At 38.3% G+C, this 16,554-nt stretch overlaps 1 long non-coding RNA gene across 1 annotated transcript; it reads right to left on the reverse strand.

Moving 5' to 3' along the window:
• Nucleotides 1-11,999: 11,999 nt before the first annotated feature.
• Nucleotides 12,000-15,062, reverse strand: LOC148981476 (uncharacterized). Its single transcript, XR_016168631.1, has 3 exons — nucleotides 15,022-15,062; nucleotides 13,545-13,733; nucleotides 12,000-12,235 (listed from the first exon to the last, which is right to left on the reverse strand). It is a non-coding gene; the product is annotated as an uncharacterized LOC148981476 (long non-coding RNA).
• Between the last annotated feature and the right edge of the window lie 1,492 nt (nucleotides 15,063-16,554).

A 16,554-nucleotide genomic window follows, 5' to 3' on the forward strand; every position in this document is an offset into this window, starting at 1 on the left:
ACTAAAACGAAGACCTAAAACGGAGACATTTAGAAACGCTGCAGCTCTGTTTAGCGTTTTGAATCTCCGGAGGGCGTTTTAGTGAAGACGGAACAAAATGGAGGAGTTTAGAAACGATGACGCAGAGGCTGACGCTCAGCTCTATGATTGGGTGTCATCAGTCATGACGTGTCCTTCCCTGATTCGTCAGCCACTGTTTACACCGGCACGCGCATGCCCAGTGTTGGTCAATGGTCACGTGATCCGCGTTTTCAGTCGTTGTAATGTGGACGGAGATCGCATTCGCTTTAATTCTCTGGTTTTAAACGAAAACACAGTAGTGTGGACGGGGCCTGGGCCTTGAAATTGGTAATAACGTTGAAGTCTAGGAGGGGTCAGAAAGATCTCGGATTTCATCAAAAAATATCTTAATTTGTGTTTTGAAGGTCTAACGAGTTTAGAATGACAGAAATGTGATATTTAGGTGGAAGATCCAAAACGGTTCCATCATTTAAAAGCTATAAAAATCCTATGTGTCATACCTCAGATTAATACACACACATAGAGTAGTTTAATGACAACAAAAGCTTATTTGAGTAAAAGATTTCATTCAGGGAGGGTCTTTCCACCTTGTGTGAACCTTAGTGCTTTTAAAACGCTTTAAATGTGGGATCATGCCTCTCTTGTCAAGAATTGAGTAAGAAGATAAACATATCCCTCTCTCGTGTCGGACTGGGAAGAACCTGCTTAGAATTCATGCTGACTGCGAGTGTGGCGCTCTCCTAAATCCACTTTGACAATCCATGAAAATGTGATTTGCAGGCTAAGTCAAATCCTGAATTATTAGCTCGTCCAGTCTGGAATGATGAAGGGATTGCAAATCATAAGATGAATAATTGATTTTTCTTTCTTTTTTTGCTTTTAAGCTCGTGGGAAAAAAATCCAAATTTTTGGTGTTAAGTATGCAGTGTGGAAAAACCCGCAGCACAATCTTTCATGGTAGCGTCTGTGATAAATACAATGAACAATAAACAAGTGGAACACAAAGAGTTCAAGACCCGCTGGCCGTCGTCTGAACTCTAGAGGATGTGGCACGCGTGTTTAGGTTCCACGGCCCATCACATGTCAGCATCGGCTTACACTTTTTTCAGACAATGCCAGCTCTAGTTAAGAGTCTCACAGCGCGCAGACAAAATCTTTACTCCTTTCGTATTGTTTTTCCACGTCAACAGCTTTCTACTTGTCTCTCTTGCTCAGGCTGGATCTCTGGGTATGTTTAACAGTTCTGTCAGCTAAATGTGGATGCCAATCAAGCGGACACTCTCTGTGAGTTAGATGAGCAAAGCCAAAAAATAAATAAAAAATGAGGGCAAGGCCGCTGTTGTTTTTATAAACAAGATTTCATTAGGATTCAGGCTGTAAAATTGTGATAAAAGCTAAGTTTGCTGGAAGAGCTTTTTTTTCCACAACATATCGATCCGGTTTTATTGACCACATGACTCTCGGTGGTACTACACTTACACAGTCTAGTCACAATCAACTGTTTTGACTCTTATTGACACTATTTCTAGCAGCAAGTTTAGAGAGAGGCTAAACTGTGAAAAAAAGAGCCCTCCAACTCTCCACTTTCCTGAAAGCTTTATCTAATGATCTTTCTCTTCCAAACACACCACTCTCAATCAATATGTTTGTCTGGACTGACAAGAGAGAGCCCACACCAAGTGCGACAGTTTAGAGTCAAATGGCTCAAAGAGCTCAAGGTCTCTTTACCATGGCTAACACCTGGACACACACACACACACACATTCATTCCTTGAAGTCTATGGGCTCTTTTGCTCGCTGTGTCATCATCAGGTCAAGGCAGTTCTGCCCGGCTGTACACAATGTCAAAGAGCTTGCTGCCGTAGATGACACTGACCTTCTATTTCTGAATGATATGGACAAAACATGAGTGCACCATTTGAAGTGCATTTCAAGTTCTGTCCTTTGTATTTAGCAATGAAAGTTGTGACAGAACATAATAAGAGGTTTGGTCTCATCTTAGTGGTTATATAACAAAATGTCTGTATATCAATCTGAACTGGTTGATATATAACAAAATGTCTGTGAATCAACCTGAACTTAATTAAATTATTTATAATTTCTTTTTTTGGTTTAATTGTGTCTGTATATACATTGTCTTTTTGTATACTTCTAGTTTTATGACTGTTGTATTGCTGTAATTTTTATCTCTTTTTTTTCTAGTTAAGAGCCTAATAACATCTGGCAAAGGGACTACCAATGAAAACTAGCCTTTGGGCTAATTTGGGTACATTTACATTTAAGAATGTTTATTAATGTACACAGTCCCTTTTCTAAATAAATAAATGAAATAAATGAAATGAACTATATCTAAAGATAGATGTGAGTAGTTTTTGGTATAGGATGCTATGGGGATAAGAAAAATGTGCTTTTCACTACTCCCATATTGCAGAGAAAAATGTTTTTATTGAACATTGATGGAGCGACAGATTTTGTGTGAAAATAAATCACAAAAATGGTTTGTTTTGTTTAAAAAACTTATAAATGTATGAGGTGGCAAAGGCTCACCAGAATGGGGCAACAGACCAAGTACTTTAGTTAAAGTAATATTTTGAATAATATCAAAACAATCATATAATCAATGATAACAACTAATTCAAAACAATCACTTTGTTTTGTTTGCAAAGTTTGTTTAGTTTGATTAATAAAAAAAAAATTTTTCAAAAAAAAAAATACTGTCATTAAAATATTTTCATTTTAAAAATACAGATGTTCAATTATTTTTAAAAGTAAAAAATGTAAAAAATGCTTTATTTGTATCTTTACTTCTGATTCATTAGCCACTATAGATTACTGGAAGTGAAGTCTACAGTAAAAAAAATCAGCATGAAGCAGCATAATGCAGACTAATGTTTACTCTGTTCTTGGTGAGGTCGTGCCCTTTTTAGGATGTTTTTATGTTGATTTACTCAGTTCTGCTCATTGTGTCCCATTTTTATTTTAGCATTATTACAATATCATTTGGATCCAACCTATTTTCTGAGTTCTTATGTGACAGTAACATTTAGATGGGCAGTTAGACCATTCATGTTTAAAATTACATCCATAAATGAATCAGCATCAACTGAAAATTGCTTAGAGACACAAATGTCTGTGTATACATTGAAGTTTCTTTTTTTATATTTTAACTGTTAATGGTATCTTAAAAAATAAATCTGATTGATATTGAGGCAAGTTGTCAAATACATTTTGTTTTTTACCATTTAAACTCATTATTTATTTATTCACTATTTCTGAATGTTTCTGAAAAGCTATCAAAAACCTATAATATATTTGAAATACAACTATGCTGGTATTTTTATCTTAGATTTTATTCTTCTTAAATCAACAGAAGTGTAACAACAACATGTTCAATAACTGTATTTTTTCCGAGTAACAATAACTGAGAATGTGTACAGTTGTTCACTTTTTATATTCAAGAGAAAGTTACATTTTTTGTGTTGACAGAAATTCACTTTAAAAGAGTCCACCGTGAGAAATAGGCTATTCAGTGAAGTAAAATATGGCCCAAAAACTGACCCAGTCCCCTCTATTAGGAATGATCAAAATATGAAGACACAAAATAAAGATGAACCTATTGTTTAAATAATGTATATTCAAGAATACAGACGCAACAGAGTCCCGTACAGTTCCCGTCAAGAGGCTCATCGAAGGTGTCTGACAGCGAGCGTTTCTCACCATTTTTCACATCCATTTTTATTTCTTCCTCCCTCTCTGTCTCCTTTCCCCGCAAGCCTCCCACAGCTTGTTAAATCACAACATGTCACGCTGCTTGATTGCAACAGTCAAGATCTAACATATGCCACCTGTGGGTGTGCTTTAAAGCCTGTAAATTATATTAAACCTATAAAAAAAGATCAGCTATCACAGACCCGTGATGGACTGGAATAATTACAGCGGGTCTCACTTTGACTGTAAAGCTCACACAAGACAAAGAGGTAGAAAGAACGAATGATGGAATAAAATCCTGTGTGTACCCCCAAGGAGACAGCTTGTGTGATTTAGTGCTCCAGTCCCCCATCAGGAGACAGAAGCATCTCGTCATGCAACCATAAACAATGGCTATTATATATCACACAAGCCATTATATCATAAAATATGTCTGAATACTGAAATTAATGAGTTGGACTTCCTAAAACGAACTCGTGTCCATGCTCAGATGTCATTTCAGGCTAATTATGAGTAATTCATTTTAGGGGTGTGGTGTATTTAGATTAATCTCAATGAATATGGTAGCATCTCTTGAAGAAGCGCAAACTGCACACATTTTAGTTACAAAATATTTGTTACAAAACACGGCGCTCATTGAGATATGTTCTAGTGGTGACATGATTTAAGGGTCAGCTCAGCTAATTAACTCCCAAGCCACAGATTTCATTACCCACAGTGCTCCTGGTCTGATCAGTGTCTCGCTCTTGCATCTAGGCTGGGTTGCGTTGTGGAGGTGTGCTGGTCAGTGGCTAATGAAAATATGATACAAGTAGATCTGGCAGGCAACAGAGTGAGATGAACCTGTTCATGTCAACATTCGCTCATCCTTAACCACTCCAGCGTTCTGTGTATATTTTTTTAGATTTTTGATGATAAAATTGTAGCTTTTAGGTGCTAAAATGATTGGATTAGCCTGTGAGTTATGCTGCTTATTTTTTTGCATTATATCCATCCATCCATCAATCCAACGCTATCTCACGGCTAATTCTAACGATATGTCTAAACCCACGTGATAGGTAGGTTTAGGAGCGGGGTCAGGGGCAGGTAATCCGTACGAATTCATACAAATTGGGCAACCAGTAAAATACGTACAATTTAGCAAAAATCGCAAAAAATTCGTATGAGTGAGATCGTATGAATTTGTATGAACCACTTAAAATTCATACGAATTACCGTGAGATCGGGTTGATCCATCCATCCATCCATCTCTCTGTCTGTCCATTAAAGGGATAGTTCATTTTGAAATTAATTTTCGATATGTTTTAGCTTACCTCAAGGCATCCAAGATGTACAGTATGTGTCTTTGTTTCCACATTATTTTCAATTTTGATATTTTTAGGTAAAAACGTTCTTGGTCATATAATGAAGGTATATGGGGTCCTCCTCAAAGAGCATGCACAGAGAAGTCCAAATTAAACATGATTTAATGGCTCGTAAATGTAAGTACACATTGATGGCCTAAGACACAAAGCGAGCGGTTTGTGTAAGAAAACGAACAGTATTTATATCGTTTTTAACTCTTGTAACCACAGCCACGTCCAGCGGCAAACGTCACTCATTGTTTACACAGAGATTTCAGAAGTGTTACCCTTCACTGTGACGATCTAAACATATTTAGATATACAGGAAATTGCAATGGAAGACAATTTAGATATTTTAACAGACAACGTTGATTTTTTTTTTTTTTTTTTTTTGACGAGGGATCACTTCTGGTGATTTCGGGTGCTTGCGCAGACCGTGCCTTCAGATCACTTGGAGGTGGCTGTGGTTACAAGAGGTAAAAACGATAAAAATACTGTTTGTTTTCTCACACAAGCCGCTCGTTTTGTGTCTTAAGCCATCAATTGTACTTACATTTACAAGTCATTAATTCATGTTTAATTTGGACTTCTCTGTGCATGCTCTTTGAGGAGGACCTCATAGACCTCCATTGTATGACTGACAGACAAGAACGGTTTGACCTAAAAATATCAACATCGAAAATACTGTGGAAACAAAGACACCAACATCTTGGATGGCCTTGAGGTAAGCTAAAACATATCAAAAATTAATTTAAAAGTGAACGATCCCTTTAAGGCTGCACGATTAATCGCAATGAAACCACATGCGATGCGATTATTTTATGCTCAGCTTGTCAGTGCAGCACGGCTGATCAGTAGATCAGTGCTTCATCTGAACGCCAGAGGGCGCTCTCACTCAGACATGCCAAATATGCCCCGCCAGACAAGCATTCATAAATGCTTCTCATGTTTGGAACGATATTTGACTCGTGTTGCACTCGTTTTCAAATGCAAGTTATAAGTGACTCAAACTCACAGTGCAATCAGATGGAACAGCGTTTACAGAGCCGTACATTAATGGCAAGCTGCGCATAACAAATAATCGCAGCCTTTGCAATTTCATAATTGTGTGATAAGACAAATTGGTTTAAGTGTGATTACATGTAAATTGCAATTAATCGTGCAGCCTCTATCGATATATCTATCAGTAAAGAGCTGTGTAAAGGATTACCAGTGCTTGGAAGTAAAAAAAAGAAAAGAAAAGAAAAACACCTTTTCAAACAGACAAAGTCGCCTTAGCTGAACCACAAATTGGTGTTGTATTGTTGTAGGTGCTTCTCAAAGAAAGTGGGGGGAGAAGGTTGTGCGACAGTCTTGGCCTGGTCAGACCGAAACACTTGCCATTTAGCTAATGCTTTCATCTGAAGTAACTTGCAGTACACTAATTGCAGGGACAATCCCCTCAGAGGAACTGGAAGTGGAAGGAAGTGCCTGGCTCAGAAGCACAAGCAAGAATGTAATCTCAGTAATGGTTTTATTCCTAAATCACCCTTTTTTTTTTTTTAGCCAAACCAATGCAGGTTGGGTTTATGAAAAATACAGTTAATATCCACCAAAATGCCATGAAGATAAATGAGTTATCTACTGTTTTACATAATAAAGACACCGGTCTTAAAATGCAAATGTGTATTATCTCCCAATCTCACAATAAATACATCTAATTTTCAGATAATCCTTCAATCGCAGCGTTAGTAGGCTATCTTTATTTGTTCTTAAGAATTTAAGTACGGCAAGTCAAATCTAAAACAGTCAAACAAAAAGGATTTGTCACTATATCATGTGAACAAGAAGTCTTATTTGAGACAATTGCTGGCATAATTTACCTCGTTTATATGGTCCTTGAATAAACCAGTTAATCACTTTGGTTTTCTCCTTATAAAGGCGGAATTAAATCTAGGGGGATGTTTGTAGCTGATGATTAAAATTTAGGTATGCATCAGCGCTTTAGTCAAACATGTGGTTAACGCCTCCAGACGTCTGTGCTACCTGTTTTCAGATTCAAATTCGTCTCTCCCAGTCGGCCAAAAAAAACTCCTGAGCACACCAGAAAGTGAAAGAGCATCATCTGTTCCTCACTTATCATCTGTTATTTAAATCTACACGTGCGCTCTGTCACCTACAGTACGAGCCAGATCCAGCCTTAATGGACACTGCAGTCTGTTGTGGGATATTCGATATTCAAATGATGCTGAGGTCATGGGATCCGACTCATTATGTGTAATGAGAAAAGCACATTTGCATTGCACGTATACAGTGTGACGAACGAAAGCGCTGCGTTTTGGGCCTGTCCGTAAAGGACATGAACAGCTGTCAGGTCTGTAATGTATTGTTGCTGTACTTGCACGTAATTCAGTCACGGAACCGAGTTCAAGCATCCAAGCCAAATGAAAAGTTGTGTGTGGGAAAAGTTGAGCTTTATTTCATAAAAAGGCGTTGTGGGGGGGGGGGGGGGGGAAATAATGGTGTGTGTTTTAATTTTCCACCTGTGAAATTTACTCTCAGTGAGTCACCTTCATGTGGTATTTGCATTTAATATATTACACTCTCTATGGAGAAAGTAGTCTTATTCAAAAAGTCAACAGTTTCTATTCCCAAAAGGTTCAAATCTCAAAACGTAATGAACTACAGTGGAGGAATGTCACTTTCCATCCTCATAAAAAGATTTTGTTTAGACTTATAAAATATTAACATGTTTCCAAGCATTTAAAATAATAGGTTTTTACTAGGGATCTCAATCGCGATTAATCGCATCCAAAATAAAAGTCTGTGTTTACATAATATATGTGGGTGCACTGTGTATAATTATTTTGTAGCTATATAGGCCAATATATAAATACACACACATGTATATTTAAGAAAAAAAATTATTTATATATAAAATATTATATATAAATCTATATACATTAAAATATTTCTTAAATACAAGCATGTGTGTGTATTTATATATATATAAAATAATTATATACAGTGCACCTACATATATTATGTAAACACAAACTTTTATTTTGGATGCGATAAATCGCAATTAATTGTTTGACAGCCCTAGTTTTTACATTTATATATATAAAAAGCTACAGCTTTTACGAACGTTTAAATAGACTTTGCAGAAAAGTGTAGTTGCATCTGTGTTGGATGTGCCTCAATCTTGTCCAGGGCTCAAGTGAAGTGAAAACTGTTTATGGTAATAATGAAACAATAATGATTTGAGGAGTTTGTTAGTGTTAATCATTTGCGGGGCAGGGCGTATTCCAGTCTGATGGCGCGTTAAATCCAACCCACAGAATTCTGCCAGAGAGAAAGGAATCAAAGTCGTCGCATTCCCACAATGACCCTGGCTCAGGAACGAAAAGTAATTGTTTCTGATCACAGTGTGCAGTTATTTAAGTTCTGCCTGCTATGCAATTTCAGCATGCTGACAAATTTGTGTGTATTTGAGCATCTCAAAGAGATGAGGTGACACATGTGAAAATGTGCCATTAAGCTGGCAGGTGGCTCAATTATCCTCTTCCCAGCAATTAGGCAGCACACATCGTCATCTTCAAGGGCATCGGCAAATATGTTTTCTCACTTGTTTTCCAGCAGGATGAGTCAGCCGCAGCCAGCATAATTTTCCCCAAATTGTTTCCAAGCCGGAGGATGACATTTTACAAAACTACAAACTTCCGGCGCTCACCCCTAACAACTTGTGGAGCGTGGATCGGCTTTTTGTTTACACCCTGCCAACAGAAAATATCGGACAAAACTGCCTATTTGCACTTGGCAGAAGGAAAACTTTCACACCATCCCCCACACACCATGCAGAGCTCACAAACAGCATTTTAGGAGAATGCCGCACTAGTAAACTAAACCCATCTGATTTAATGATGCTATTGTGAGACGCGTACGCCAACCTGTGCGTGGAGACGTGTAGGGGAAAGCTCTGTTTGGAAATGTGTCTGTGCTCATCGATGATGATCAGTCTCATCAGAAGAACATGGAGAGAAGGTCGCGTTCAGTCATCATCACCGCTCACGAGTATGAAAATGCATCGCTACAGCCGCACTCTTGCTGTGACCACAACCCTCTGAACTCTTAAAGGGATAGTTCATCTAAAAATGAAACCCGTTCCAAACCCGTAAGACATTCGTTCATCTTCGGAACACAAAGGAAGATATTTTTGATGAAATCAGAGAGCTTCTGACCCCTCATCCCCCTTGGTAGCAACATTGTTACCACTTTGAGGGATAAGAAAGCTCTCGGATTTCAAGAAAAATATCTTCATTCGTGTCGAAGGTATGGGTTTGGAACAACATGAGGGTGAGGAATGACATAAATTTCATTTTTAAGTGAACTAACACTTTAAGCCACCTTTCCACTGCACACAACATTTATTTGTTATGAGTCGCACAGTTGCCAACCATCTGCGAAATTTTCAGATTCGATTTGAGCTTTCAATGCATAACAAATTTGAACTTGAGCGTCTATGCACCGAACGTGACAAGCCGAGATACATGTGATGTATTCCAACATATTCCAACAAGATCGGTGAGAGAATTATTAATACTTTTGGTTTAAATTCATCAGAAACACTTGATGCTTTTAAAAACTTTACAAAATACATGGTTATTGATAAATGAGAACAATTTTTATTATTATTTTATTTTATCTGGCACCGTATTTTCACTCAACTTATTGGCGGTAATTTGTCCTGTTTGCATTCATTTATTTGTTCCACCATGGTGAAAGTGCGGAGGAAAAAGGCTTTTACATTTCTTTACTGGAAACGCTTAAAGAAATATTGCAAGCCACTGTGGGTAAAACACTAGCTCGAGTATGACTGTTTAGTGCAAGAGATGCGCCTTAATGGAGAAGATTTCTGACACAGCATCAGTTTACTCATCTTGCAGTGCAATATCTTAATGAAGTTCATTACAAGTGTCACTAGGGGCGAATTCCGACAGTGTCCAAATGGAAAGGCGGTAACCATAGACAGTATAAGAAGTGGACAGAGCGATCTCATTGGAACTCCATTGAGACGTTTGAAGCCCGTTTTTTGGCGATTTTTTAGCACTTCCTTCCTTGACACGCAGATTCAAACAGAGCTTGACGACGTAGATGTGACGAGAGCAACCCGTCTGTCTTCTAGTGGCTGTGGCATGAGAAATCTGAATCATTCCCTTCTGAAACTTGCAGAGGCGAAGAGTGCAGCGCAGTCTCATCCCAAGACGTCAAATAACTGACGTCTTGGGACGTCGTTTTGACCATACGTCAACATCCGCCTTTTTAGGGTACCCTTAAACGTCGGTTAGATGACGTTATCGGATCCTAACCCTACCCCAGACCTAAACCTACCCCGTCAACTAACTGACGTTAAAGGTAAAGCGTCAGTTGTATGACGGCCCGGGATCGTCAACTAATCGACGTTTAAGGGTACCCTAAAAAGGCGGATGTTGACGTATGGTCAAAAGACGTCGGTTATATGGCGACTTGGGATGAGACTGTGTTAGAGAGTGTGAATAGGAGCTGTCCATGAGCTAGGAGAAGGAGACAATATAGGTATTCTGATTAATTATTTTGTCATTTTGTTGTGTCCCCGATTGCGCGCGAGCTTCTTCTCCTGTCCATACAGTAATCTCTCTACTGTGCGACAGAGAGTCGCGTGGGTATGACGCAATCGTTAGCCTACTTTCACTAAAACTGCTTCTATGGGGCTATAACATAAGCTACAAGGTAATGGAGCATTTTATACATTGTCGTGTTTCTTTAGAAATAAATAAAGAACAAATGGGGTCTTCAAATGCCTCAGATTAAAGTTATTCGCTGTCAAAGTGACGCCAAAATGAATGGGAGTCAATGGGAATGCTAACGCAAGTGAAGTTCTGCTACAAGATGGCAGCTCCCGCAAGGCTTTAACTTCCGGTCGATTGATTACCCCCTTGGCGGTAACTCAACCCCTGGTCAGAGCCTGACTCCACCCACTGGCAATATTTGAAAAATGCTGGAAAAGTGGGCAGAGCCCAGCCAAGGGGCGTGCACCTGAGATCTCTAACATCCAATAAGAAAATTCAACTGCAGTAGCCACCGTTCAACCTGAAGTGGGCAGCACTCAGAAGTTTTTACACCATATATTGTAGAATTAAAACAATTCATACCCAAATGTCTAAAAATTTACTTGAACAGCATTAATTAACCCCCAGTCTTACAAATCATTAACTAAAAAAAAGTTGTTTTATGGTTTAGTTACCCTTTAAAGTTAATTCACACTGCGCCGACAGACACCGACCAATGGCGACAATCACCAAATTACAACACATTACTTCTCAGACACTTCTTTGACCTGACAAACATCAATGGAGCATGTTAAGTCAGCGAAACCATGCCACCGATCAATGCTGACAAGGGTAACACAGGTGTTTTGCACTAAATTGTTTGTCTACAAGGTGGCAACACTGGCCAGGCCCATTGTTTCACAGTCGAAAACGAAACGGATGTGACAGAACAACAATAAACTACTGGAGGTGGTGACATAGATGCCCACGTTGATGAGCGCTTTGTGCAACTGTTGTTTAAACGAGTACAATGACATTTTTTCTTATCTGTGGTGACTTCTGGAGAGAAATAGCGCACTGGACGAGAATGAAACTTTCTAGTGCACGTGTTAAGTGCCTGTGTTCGCACACACTATCAAATGAGTATACTTTGAAAGTCTGGGATTGGCTATACTCATACGCAAAAGGGCCCAATATACTTGAAGAATGACCTGGTGTGATGTAATTTCAAACAAAATGAGGCCAAAAACGAACTAACTTGCTTTGGGAGCTCGAAACTGGAAAAGTTCACTCCGGCTGGTAAACACCTTTGAATAACCATTGTTCCATGGCAATTACGTAATAGGTGATTGTAGGGCTCCGCCTTATTTCACCTCAAGTCTTAATCGAGTGGAAGCCCCAAAGAGCATCAGTTTTTTAACCTGGGCCTCTTCAGGAGCTCATCCTGGCTTTGACCTCCGCCGTAATGCCTATAATCACCCAGCACATGATGTGTAGAGAGCCACAGGCATCAGATGTGACCATCTGCACTGTCCAGCAGAGCATCCAGATCCTCAGCAGTGTTGAAGAAGGACACTCTTCTAAATGGCTGGATATCTGTGTACAGCACAGTTGTACAGATGGAGGGTAAATAGTGTAGTAAATGGTAAATAGTTTCAGGTATATTATAGTATGAGCCCGTACCGTACAACACCTTGTTTACTGATCATATGATGCTTGTTTCACACAAAACTGGCGAACACTATCTGAAAGCCTGCAGTTTTTATTTAATTGGCTGACTTGTACACAGTTTCCAGAAGTCATGGTGCATCAGAAGTGCAGTGTTTACATTGTTTTAAAGAGATTTTTTTTTTTTTTTTTTTTTTTTTGGGGAGGGAAAGTCTAATATGCTCATTAAGGCTGAATTTATTTGATTAATAACAATTTAAGAGAAGTTTTTATTTTAAAATAATTATAATATTTATTTTAATTGTATTAAATTAGGGCTGTCAAACGATTAATTGCATCCAAAATAAAAGTTTGTGTTTACATAATATATGTGGGTGCACTGTGTATAATTATTTTATATATATAAATACACACACATGCTTGTATATATTTAAGAAATATTTTCATGTATATACTGTATAGATTTATATATCATTTATATTATATATAAATATTTTATATATAAATAATATTTTTTCTTAAATATACATGCATGTGTGTGCTGTGCATTTATATATATATATATATACAAAATAATTATACACAGTGCACCCAAATATATAATGTAACACAAACTTTTATTTTGGATGCGATTAATCGCGATTAATCGTTTGACTGCCCTAATTTAAATATAATGTCACTTAATCCTTCTGAATTCATTATAATATGATGATTTGGTGCTCAAGAAACATCTCTTATTATTATATTTAAATGTAGTTTCTGCACCTAGACTAAAATTTCATCACCTTTTCTCTGATAAACCAGACACTAAATCTAAAAAAAGAAAAGAAAAAAAAAACATTTATAGTCACTGTACATATATAAATGGGAGACAAATCAAAGGTCTGGTCATATGTGACTACTGGTAATGTCTTATTAAAACTCTGTGAAGTAAATAGTTTAACTCTCGCAGATTTAACAACAAGTACAGGTGAACTTTGAACTGAAGAATTACTGACAGAAAGGCTATTGTGATCTCCACTGTGACCTTGAGGGAGGCTCTTAAACCCAGGGTGCTCCACACGACTGCCATGCAATTAAAGTTGGTACTTTGAACAGACCTTTCAGTCAAACACATTACAGTGCTTCAGCAAGTCATGTCAGATTCACAGTAAACTTGTACAATGAAAACCTACATAACAAGCAGTTTTCAATCAAATGAAATTTCGCCAGCCAGAGACATAGGTTCTCTACTCACATTAGCCCTGTCAGGTCACTTGTCCTCAAGTCTACCTTCCAGGAAGAGGGAGAGATTTAAGGATTTAATTGAATTCCCTGCACACAGACATAGGTACGCCACCGGAGCCCAAAGGGGACGTTTGCTCGGGGCCCATCTGGAGTCTCCACTGCATGGCTTGTCAGGACTCTGTGATTTCCACACACGTCACTGCATTTGAGAAGGTTAGCAGTGAATCACAAGAGCAGAAAGACATGGAGAGCGAAGAAGCCGCAGACAGAGGCACAAAAATCACATAACCTGACTGACACATGTACCTTTAGGATTTTACACATTTATCTGTCTCGAACTGGCGGCCATAGGACTTGAGTATGGTATGGTTACAAACGTTTAGACTAAGCAGGAATTTTATTTCACTTGAATTTCCGGAGTGTTAAACATAATCCAGCTGTCTGTCACCGTGTCAAATGCTTGTTAGACTGACAGAGACGAATCACGCTTGAGAGATCTGTGTGAACTCAACAGCACAACAGCGCCCTCTGCTGTTTAGGAACGCCTCACACACGCTCACAACAGTTTCATTGACAATTTCCACCTGTTTCACCGTAAGGAAGGAGCAATATAAGAAAACGGTCCCCAGCAAAAACACAAAACAAAACAACATGTTATGAAATAATGATTTCTCTCGATACATTCAACATTTAAATATTTACCCAAATGTCTTAACCCAGCCCAAACTAATTACAATTGCCCAGACACCAGCTATTCCTCAAATTACCCTGCGTTTATCCTCCCTGTGTGTTAGCTCCACATCCAAGATTCTCATTTCTGTCTTCCTTCTTCTTCTTTTTTTTTTTTTTTTTTTTTACTTAATTAACAGCAGGTTTATCTCTCACCTAAAAAACATCCTCACTACTCAGGTTTAATTAAAAAGGGGGCTTGCATTCACGCGCCACATTATTCAGGAGTGTGTCTCTGCATGCAAACAAGCCCGTGCATCTCAGCCATTATGATAATTGGGAATATGAGCTCAATAATGGAGAATCCACAGCTAAAGCCAGGTAAAGACAGATGTGCACCTCTGCAACAGTCCAAAATGATTATCAACATGAGAATTTGACTAAGCCTGATCTATGTTGTTGTCTTTGTCTACTTTAAAGCTTGAGTCATTTCTGTTTCCGTTTCTACTCTGTTAAAGACTACTTAAAAAAACATTTAAAGAGGAGAACAAAAATATGCTCCGGTCAAAATAGCCTAACTTAGCCTATTATAACTTAATATACACAATTGTAAGAAAAGTAGGCATAGCCTACATAGCTAAAAAGCCGTTGTTCATTGAGGGGCTGGGCGTTGGCTTAGAGAAGTTAGATATATTTAATATCTATTAATTATTTAATATTTGGAGGAATGGTGGAATACTTACAGAACTATAAGAAAAATAAAAACAGCAGATATAATTAACAACACATCACTAAATTAATTGTCAATACTCACTCACTCATGTTTGTGTTGTTGTTTTCCTCCCCATCAAGATTGATGTCACTTCCTAGAGGATGATCGTCATTGACGTCATTAAAGGGATAGTTCACTTTAAAATTAATTTTTGGTATGTTTTAGCTTACCTCTTATATCCAGTCTGTCAGTCCAGCCCGTTCTCATCCCAAGGCGTCATATACGACGCTTTTGTCAAAGCGTAGACATCCAACGCACGTATGGCACCCTTTAGCGTCAAATGAGACCAGATATAAATAGCGCAGAAAGCGCCGCCTAGTGGTCTAACCCTAACCCCACCCCATAAGCCTACCATAACCGAAGCGTCTCATTGACGCCAAAGGGTGCCATGTCCGTTGGATGTCTATGCTTTGGCAAAAGTATCGTATATGATGCCTTGGGATGAGAATGTGTTGGTCAGTCATATAATGCAGGTCTATGGTCACCAACTCAAAGAGCATGCACAGAGAAGTCCAAATTAAACATAATTTAATGACTCGTAAATGTAAGCCTACACACTGATGGCCAAAGACACGAAACAAGCAGTTTGTGTGAGAAAACAAACAGTATTTATATCATAGTATTTACTTAGTTATAATATTATTATGAAAAAAAAATTTTTAATATTTGATCCAACATCCATTATTTTATCCTAATATTTTATCCATAGTCAGTTGTATCCGGGCCATATCCAGATCAGATGGTGGACCTGCACCTAGACACAACCAGAACGAAGCCCTGAATGTAAGCAGAGACTGTATCTACTAGACAATACCCTGTGAAGGCCTTGTCGCCACGACAGCTCAGCACAGATCTGGATGTGATCCAAGGAAGTGGATGAATATTTAAAAGCAACCGATCCAGATCTGAATTCTTACTTGCGGTGCAGCCTGAATCATAATCACACCATGTTCTTTCGTTGGCCACAGAACTGGCCCCCCGGCTGAGTTTCTCCATTCTGTCACCAATGGAATTTGGGTTTCTTTTTCCCTCTTGCTTGCTTAGTTAGGGACACTTAATACTTAACAATATTATTGATCTGACTGCAATGACACTATTTGATGAGAACTGAACTGAGCTGGATGATGAAATCTCTATCGCAGAGCTGCTTTATGGTTGAATTGTACTAATATAATAGTTGATGATCTTTATAACGGAACTGAATCAACACTGAACTGACTTTAGATTAACGAGTCCGACAGCTAAATGTCATCCCCATGTCATCCAAGATGTCCACGTCTTTCTTTCTTCAGTCGAAAAGAAATTAAGGTTTTTGATGAAAACATTCCAGGATTTTCTCCATATAATGGACTTCATTGGGAACCAAACGGTTCAAGGTCCAAATGCGGTTTCAGTGCCGCTTCAAAGGGCTTTAAACGACACCAGGCAATGAATAAGGGTCTTGTCTAGGACCCTTCGAGTCATGACTCGGAAAAAAATGTGTTCATTTTGATGAACGAGTTTGAAAAGGAGAGTCACGAACGATCATCACAGAGCAAGGCGAGCATTTGTGCTTATAAAACACTTTTTTATTTATTTT

The sequence above is a fragment of the Pimephales promelas genome, chromosome 5 (genome assembly GCF_988280905.1).
Source record: "Pimephales promelas chromosome 5, fPimPro1.hap1.1, whole genome shotgun sequence".
NCBI lineage: Eukaryota > Metazoa > Chordata > Actinopteri > Cypriniformes > Leuciscidae > Pimephales > Pimephales promelas.